The sequence below is a fragment of the Miscanthus floridulus genome, chromosome 11 (genome assembly GCF_019320115.1).
Source record: "Miscanthus floridulus cultivar M001 chromosome 11, ASM1932011v1, whole genome shotgun sequence".
Classification (NCBI taxonomy): Eukaryota; Viridiplantae; Streptophyta; class Magnoliopsida; order Poales; family Poaceae; genus Miscanthus; species Miscanthus floridulus.
Window position 1 is genome coordinate 5,569,234 of NC_089590.1, and position 8,841 is coordinate 5,578,074.

General features: G+C 45.6%; 1 pseudogene; it reads right to left on the bottom strand.

The window, feature by feature from the left end:
- Positions 1–1,385: 1,385 nt before the first annotated feature.
- LOC136491574 (acyl-coenzyme A oxidase 4, peroxisomal-like) lies at positions 1,386–3,559 on the bottom strand (annotated as a pseudogene).
- Between the last annotated feature and the right edge of the window lie 5,282 nt (positions 3,560–8,841).

The window sequence follows — 8,841 nt, forward strand, 5'->3', positions numbered from 1 at the left end:
TGCTCTGTGTGTGCAGTACTATCACAGAATAGAAATTGTCTTTGTTATTATTGATCACTCATTTTTGTGTGGTTCCAACCAAACGCTGCAATACAAATGGAAAGCACTGTAGGAGCGAACCAAACAAGTAGCGTTTCTAATTCGATAATGATACACCACGGGCGTCAATCAAGTGACTCCCATCCGGACACGCTCTAAAAAAAATCCCCAAGGTACCTCCATCCTACGGCACGGCACCTCCATCCCACACCTCTCCTGCGGCGCCTCCACTAGCTGCCGCGTCTGCCGCTAGCCCCTCGCCCGGCCAGAGCTCCCCGCTAGCCTCTTCTTCCCGGCCACCCTCGCCCGACTAGAGCTCGCCGTCAGCCGCCTACGCCTGCGACCGGCCCCTTCCTCCCGGACAGAGCCCATTGCCGGCATGTCCCCGCCTCCCTCTCCGGCCGCCTGCGACGGCGGTAGCCCGCAGCGCGGTCAAAGCTCGGTGGCAGCCTGTCCCCACACGCACCCACGACTCGCCTCCAGAAGCGGCCGCGACGGCGCTGCCCTCCGCCCGCCCATCCCCAGCTCTGCGCTGTGTCGTAGGGTAGAAGGGTGAAAAACACGTACTGCAAGCGTATGTTTCAAGTGTTTCAGATGTTTCAGAGATATGTTGCAAGTGTTTAATGCGGATGTTGCTAAAGTAGACCGGGATGTTGTAATGGTTGTACACGTATGTTGTAAGTTTCTGTTCCCAATGTTTCATCTGTTTTTCCAGACGTATGTTGCAAGTGTGTTTATTTGGATGTTGTATATGTTTCACACATATGTTGCAAGTGTGTTTATTTGGATGTTGCGTATGTTTTACAATGGTTTTCAAGTGTTTTTGCAAATGTTTTTGTAAGTGTTTCAGATGCATGTTTTAAGTGTTTCATCTGCCTTGAACATATGTTGCAAGTGTTACATCTAAATGTTTTAAAATTAGATCAGGGTGTTACATCACCCTCGCTTTATGGTGCCTCTTCTCGGTGTGTCGTCTTCTCCCAACGCCGGCTGGGCATCGTCCATCCCTCTCCCCCTCTTATCGATGCTGATAACGTTCGGGGTGGCACGGTCCCGCGTAGACGCGCGAAACGGCACGGGAAGCTGTAGGTACAGGCGGTCGGACGCTCCGTCCGGACGTTAGCAATTAGCATCGGCAAGATCGCATTAATTACCATTGCCTACACGACGCTGAACTAAAACATCACCTAAATAATCTTAGACATGCATGCATACAAGCATAGCTATAGTTTCCTGGTTCACCTACTTGAGGGAATTAATAAATGATTCTTATTATCGCTACTGTAAACAATTTATCAAGTTTATTACATCTCACTTGTTCCCACAACAAAACAAATGTATTTTTGTCAACAAATGTACATATTTTTAAAGGGCCCGGGGCTGCTAGTGGGCCTGATGCTGGAGATGCCAGTGATCTCCCTTGCGACAATGAGCGCGTTAACATCGTAGCTGCCCTCGTACGTGTACACAGTCTCCATGTCACAGAACGCCTTGCCCACGTGGAAATCGGTGACGATGCCGTTGCCGCCAAGCAGCTCCCTGCCGAGCGCGCCTCCGTCTCCCTTGCCTGCTTCGTGATCCATGCCTGCATGCAACATCAACCGATAGCTTCGTAATCCATGCCTGCGAAAAGAAAGCGAGTTTAGAGCTAGGCCACCAACGTACTGAGTACTGACCTTGCCCAGGTTAGCCTGGCCTGTGGTCATCTTGCCAGAGCCATGCAGCTTGCAGAGGCGCCAGCCGAGAAGCCACATGGCCTGGATGTTGCCCAACATCCTGACGAGCTTCTCTTGGTTCAGCTGGAACGTGGCCAGTGGCACACCAAACTGCTTCCTCTCTCCAAGGTACCTGATCAAACATAGGCCGGGTAGTTCAACACAGTCGCAGCAAGAATGCTAGCTGAAACCACTGTCAATGGAAGCTGCTGATGGAGTGAATTACCTATGACATGCATCATACACCCCTACTGCAATCCCAATGCTGACCCAGGCAGCCATGACACGACTGAAAGAAAGCGACTGCACACAAGAACAACATATATAGATAGATTAATGATATTCATTGACCAATTCTGGACTATCAAGCTATTGTTAACATGATTTTTCTGTTAAGATGTATTAGTGAGAAAAAAAAACAGTAGGGCCATTTATTACATCAACAAGATCCTGAAAAGAATTGGCGCCGGGCAAGCGATCATCATCGGGGACAAACACGTCCTCCAGCTGGATGTCGCAGTTCTGAACCATTCTCATCGACACCTTGTTCTCGATCTTGTTGATCTTCAGACCAGAGCTCCCTCCGTTCACTATGAAACTGCGATTTCCGTTCAACATAAATACTTTTAACATACATAGTTATATAGGGGTGTGAACAATGGACAATGCCAATGCATATATAGCCTGCCTTACCCATTGACCTGATTGGTGATGGTATTCCGAGCAAGAACAACTAATACGTCTGCAAAACTGCTGTTCCCAGGCCACCGTTTCCTACCATTTAGGACCCACCCTCAAGGAACCTATCCAAGAAGTTCAGATCAACTCACAAGACCAAACAGACTGGATGGTAAGTCTAAATCAGTGTGTCAACAACAATCGAGAAATTTGAACTTAACGACAGATTTCTTGGCATGGTCTTAATAGTTTGCCTTAGCTTGGCTAACCCCATGGCATTTTGTTAGACACGAGGAGATCCAGAAACAACTGGATCTTATAAGCTTATGTGGGCATATATGTTTTTCACAAAATAATGTACATGCACACTTGATGGCAATTATATATGTTGGGCCTACTAGTCAAATAACCACCTTTGTCGCCACAGTGTTCAGAGAGCTTGCATCACTACCATAGTCCGGCTCTGTCAAGGCCTGGAAATGTACAATGACAGTTAAAAACTTGCTAGTTAGCCAACCTTTAAATTAGCCAAAGTGTGATTGTTTGACTTACATAAGCACATACTTTCTGTTGTTTGCTCAATGACGGCAAATATTTATCTTTCTAGTGCATCCATCCGATGGTGAAGCATGGACAAGGTTTGATATGATTCATCATGAGAAAGCTATAGAGGCTCGTAATGTACGTGTTGCGCTGGCAACAGATGGGTTCAATCCTTATGGAATGGTGGCTACCTCATACACTTGTTAGCCCATGTTCGTTATCCCTCTCAATCTCCCCCTGGTGTCCTCTTTCAATGATACAATATATTCTTGTCGTTGATAATTCCTGAACACCCGGGGAATAATATGAGTGTGTACATGGAGCCTCTGATTGATGATTTGGTCCGTGCTTGGGAGGAAGGGGTATGGACATACGACCGAGCTACAAAGACAAACTTCCAAATGCATGTTTGGTACCAGTACTCTCTGCATGACTTTCCGGCGTATGGGATATTCTGCGGCTAGTGTGTTCATGGGAAGTTCTAATGCCCAGTATGCAAGGCGTCTCTGATCTTCATTTGGTTGATGAAGGGTGGCAAGTATTCTTTGTTCGACAAACATAGACAATTCCTCCCTCTTGACCATCCATTCAGACGAGACATCAAGAACTTTACGAAAGATGTAGTAGTTGAAGGCCCTGCACCCTAGATGATGATTGGTGCCGCGGTTCGTGCTCAGTTAGATGCTCTTGAGGTCAGTGAGACCGTTTTCTAGGATATGGTGAGCAACATGCCTAGACTCACAAGTCGTGCTTGTGGAACCTCCCCAATTTTGATGACCTTCTACTTCCACATAATATTGATGTAATGCACACTGAAAAGAATGTCACCGAGGCAATTTTTGGTACAATCATGGACATTCCTGATAAGACAAAGGATAATGTTAAGGCTAGAGTGGATCAAGCGAGGTTATGCAATAGACCAAAGCTAGACATGGCGCCTCCCGGAGGCGGGAAGTCATGGAGAAAGCCTAAGGCCGATTTCGTTCTGACGAGGGCCCAAAGGAGGGAAGTACTAGAATAGTTCCAAACGTTAATGTTTTCTGATGGGTATGCAACAAATATGAAGAGGGGAGTGAACTTAGCTACTTTGCGAATCAACGGGCTCAAGAGTCATGACTACCACATATGGCTTGAGCGGTTACTGTCGATGATGGTTCAAGGCTATGTCCCTAAGCATGTCTGGATAGTGCTGGCGGAGTTGAGCAATTTCTCCCGCTAGCTTTGTGCTAAGGAGTTAACTCGTACTGTGGTTGTAGACATGGAAACAATGGCACCTGTGTTGCTCTGTAAGTTGGAGAAGATCTTTCCACCTGGCTTCTTCAATCCGATGCAGCATTTGATCACGCACGCCAAGTGAACAACATCCTTGGTCTTTTGATCAAGGAAAAGTTCCCTGGCCTAGTGTAGTTCGGTGGAACTATCGAGCCGGCCTACACATGGGCCACTATGCCGTCGTCCCCGACGCCCCTGATCGGGATGGCAGGGTATTCGCCGACAAGGCGCAGTGTGTCAAGGCCAAGCTTTAGGTAAGTCTCTCTCTCACTACATCACATTGATTGGACATTCTTGAAATAATGATCGGATACATCATGTCTATATGCAGGATTTCTTTAGATGCGAGGAGGGATACTGAGGCCAAGACGGATGTTGTGGCTGACAAAGCCGCCAAGAAACTCGTCAAGGACATGCACTACGAGGCACGTATCCAGGACCGTGATCCAATACCACGTGAAAATTCTTAGAGAGAGGGTCCCTAGAAGTGCGTCAAGAACCATGAGGCTGACCTCGGAATAATACATGAAGGTAAATATAGAACATTAATACTTACTTTTTTTGAGATTAATTATGCTTAATTTAATCTTCTTATATGTCATATACTTGATGACATAGGTGCCTCCATGGTGGTGGGCCTATGATCTGTAGTGCTGGGCTCGGATGGTGGACAGGTGGCGCGACCCCGTGTGGGAGGAGAATCACAATGCTTGCTGAGAGCAGCGTTTGCTGATGCCGGGTGCACCACACCATCAAGGCAACCTCAACCTCTTAGAATATGTGGCTAGATGGGTACGCGTATTTATTTTTTATTCTAATGCTCAATTCTACATAATTTCTAATCATATTGCTTTTTTTTTCAATCGGCGGCACATGGTGGCGAGCCTTGCTCCTACTTCATGGCATATACTTTGGCCCACAAGTGCAAGGCGACGGCTGATGTCGTCTACAACCAGGAGGACCCGCCCTTGGCGTATAGCAACGAGTCCATCCACAACCGCCTCGATGGATACACATCGATGGCAAGGACGGTCCATGGCCCAGAGTACGATCCGAGCGCCCATGACCTTGATAGAGAAGTGGTCATGAGGGCAAGAGGAGGCAAGAAGCATGGCCAGTTCTGGATTGACGACGACACAATCGACACGGCCAGTACTCCCACTCTCTCCCAGATTCGAGCACGGAGCACGAGTTTCAGCCCGGCGATACGCCCACGGTCGGACTCTACACGGTTCCAGATGAACGCACTCTAGGTTATTTCTATTTTATTCATCGTTCATTGATTTTTATATACTTTTGCATTGCATTGTAACATTGGAATGAAATATTATAGTCTCAGCTGAAACAAGAAACGAGGCGTCGGGAGGAGCTAGAGGCGAAGATGGTGGCAGAGTGGCAGAGGATGGAGGCAGAGTGGCAGAGGATGGAGGCAGAGCGGCTGCAGCTGTTTGAATATATGAGGGGTGTTTACACTACAATCAGTCAGCCTTCGTCACCGATGCCAGTCCCTCCTCCTCAACCTGCTCCAAATACTGTTTCAGGTACTGTGAGTCACTTCACAACCTTATAATCACTGTTTCTAGTTTATGCAGAATCAATCTTTTCTCCTTTGTGATGTGCGTATATTTATAGTTTCTAATTTCTAGTTTATTTCTAGTTTGTAGTTAACCTTGTAATCACTGTTTGGTTCTCAATCATTGTAACTTAGCTACTTTTAGTTTCCGCAGAATTAATTACTTTTTTTAGTTGCTAGTTTATTTCTAATACTTGTATGTTTTGTTCTCAATCACTGTTAATGATTTATTTCTTCTCCTTTGTGCAGAATCAATCTGCGGCATCGAATGAGCCTTATGACCGACAGTGGTCACAGTGGTCACCGTGGTCATAGTTTATTTGCATTCCTGATGAGCCTGGAGAGCGACGGTGAACTATGTACTTGTGATTTTGAAGCTTATTTGCATTTGTGAAGTTCATTTGCATCTGTGATGTGGTTGATATATCTATATGAACTGTCTGTGATGCCTATTGTGAACTATCTGTGATGGATGTGGTGTTTATTTGAATGTGGTACGTGGCTATGACCGAACCAAATAAACTAATTATATGTGACAGCTTTGCCGAGTGTTACACTCGACAAAAGGGCTATTTGCCGAGTGCCATGAAAATACACTCGGCAAAGTGGACATGTGGCAAAAATCTGTGTATTCTGGGGCTAAAATGGCTTCTTTGCCGAGTGTCTATGCCGAGTGTCAGCACCTGGACACTCGCTAAGAGACCAAAAGCTGGGTCTAGAATGGCCAGTCTTTGCCGAGTGTCCGAGATGTGACACTCGGCAAACATGGATTATTTGCCGAGTGTCAGGGCCGGGACACTCGACAACACATGGATTATTTGCCGAGTGTCATTGCTGGGGCACTCGGCAAACAATGTCATGTTTGCCGAGAGCCGAGGCCGTTAGACACTCGACAAACACGCCGTGACCGTCTCCGCGCCGTCACGTTACTTTTTTTTGCCGAGCGTTGGTTTCAGCACTCGGCAGCGTCTTTGCCGAGTGCCCGATAAAAAACACTCGACAAATAAATTTTTGCCATTACTGTGTTCGCCGAGTGCTGTTTGCCGAGTGTAATACTCAGCAAAGTCTTTGCCAAGTATTTTTTGAGTTTTGCCGTGTGCCTTGGACACACGGCAAAGATCCTGTTTGCGGTAGTGAGTGGCGACGTGGTACTAGAGGACACGAGTCCTTTGTGTTCTTACACTTGTTAGTAAAGAGAAGGGCAAGAGACGTGAGAGATGAAGCTTGCCCACGTGGTACGAATTGAAGGACAAAGGATAAGGAAAAAAGTAAGAAGGAAAAAGAATTAGCTGTACCAATAATAAACGGGTCGCATATATATGTCACAGAAAAAAATATAAGTTGAGATTTTAGACCTGAAAAATTGGGAGCTTCTATTTAAATTAGTACATACATGTTTTGATTTTCCCTCCATTCATTCCAAATGATAAGACATTTTGACTTTTTTAGAAATATAGTTATTGCTATGAACTTAATTAGATATACACCATGTCTAAATATGCTGATTTGTTTCGATGAAATTTGGCTTATACTGATTTATTGTGAGAGAAAAACATTGTTCGTTCGCTGAAAAATACTGTTGAAGTAGTGCCGAAGAACAGAATGACGATAAAAACAACTAAAAAAACCTAAAATATCTTGTAATTTAGAATGGAAGGGGTAAATGATATAGTCCCGGAGATGGTCGTAGGCCGATATGTTGTATTGTGCATGCATTAAATCACACGTGTGCATGTGTATCCATCCGAGACTCGGTTGAACTGAATAATAATCCATCGAGTGACTAGAGCACAAAACTATCTACATGTGTATATGCATGCATGTACTGGGAGAGGAGGGGGTGGGGGGTTCCATCGATCTCACCTTGTTTTGCCATTATTCCTTGGATCGACTGACACACGCTGGGAGACGAGACGATAGTACGCAGCGGACGGACGCGAGCGAGAATAGGAGAGAAGATGAGCTGAGGCCGTAGACGTTGAAAAATTGGCACAGACTCATTTAATTTAGTCAGACATACTTAACAATGTGGTGATAATACCGTATATTTTAAGCATTTAAGGGCCTCAACGGTCAACGCATGGAGGTGTCATGTGTATGTGGACATATTTGTTGGGCCATGTTTAGATTACAAAAAATTTCAACCCGATGAATAGTAGCACTTTCGTCTTATTTGGTAAATATTGTCCAATCGTGGACCAACTAAGCTCAAAAGATTCATCTCGTGATTTCCAACTAAACTGTGCAATTAGTTATTTTTTTTACCTATATTTAATACTCTATACAAGCGGCTAAAAATTAATGTGATGGAGAGAGAGTGAAAAAACTTAGAATTTGGAGGTGATCTAAACAAGGCCTTGCTTTGCAGCATAGGTTTGACTACTAACAAATGTGTATCCTGCAGCCTAGAGGTGGCGTTGACTTGAGATATTTGTTAATTTTTGCCTGGTTATAGCGATTTTTCTCATGATTGCCTTTGAATTTAATGAATGATAATATTAATTATCTCTGGTGGGCTTTGTGTGGTACTCTCAAATGACTGTTAGGACAACTCCAAGAGACAAATCTAAAAATACATCACAAATTCCATGATTTAATTAGCCATCATCTAAAATAGAAAACCTCCCCCAAAAAATAGAAAACTGCAACAGCCTATCTGATCCATTGCGTCGTACGTAGTCCACCGCCGGAACGTCAGGGCCTTGGCTTCTTCGGTGGCCGGCCGCCTAGACACCAACCATCACGGCGGTAGCATGGCTCGTTGGCCAATTTCACCCAAACTACAGCAGCAGCCATGCTATGTAGCCCTGTTGACGGCCGTAGCCTGCTGCAGCCGGCCTTGGCTAGCACTGGAGTGGAGGTCGCCCACGTGCATGCATGTCGAATGCAAGCCGACTGGAAAAGGGAGTTGGCCGGCCGGCTCACTAGGAACGATGCGGAAGGAGTACGTACAGGGCAGCAGAACTACCCGCTACGACATGCTTGTGTGTAGTGCCACAACGTGATTTTGAGATGTTGGAA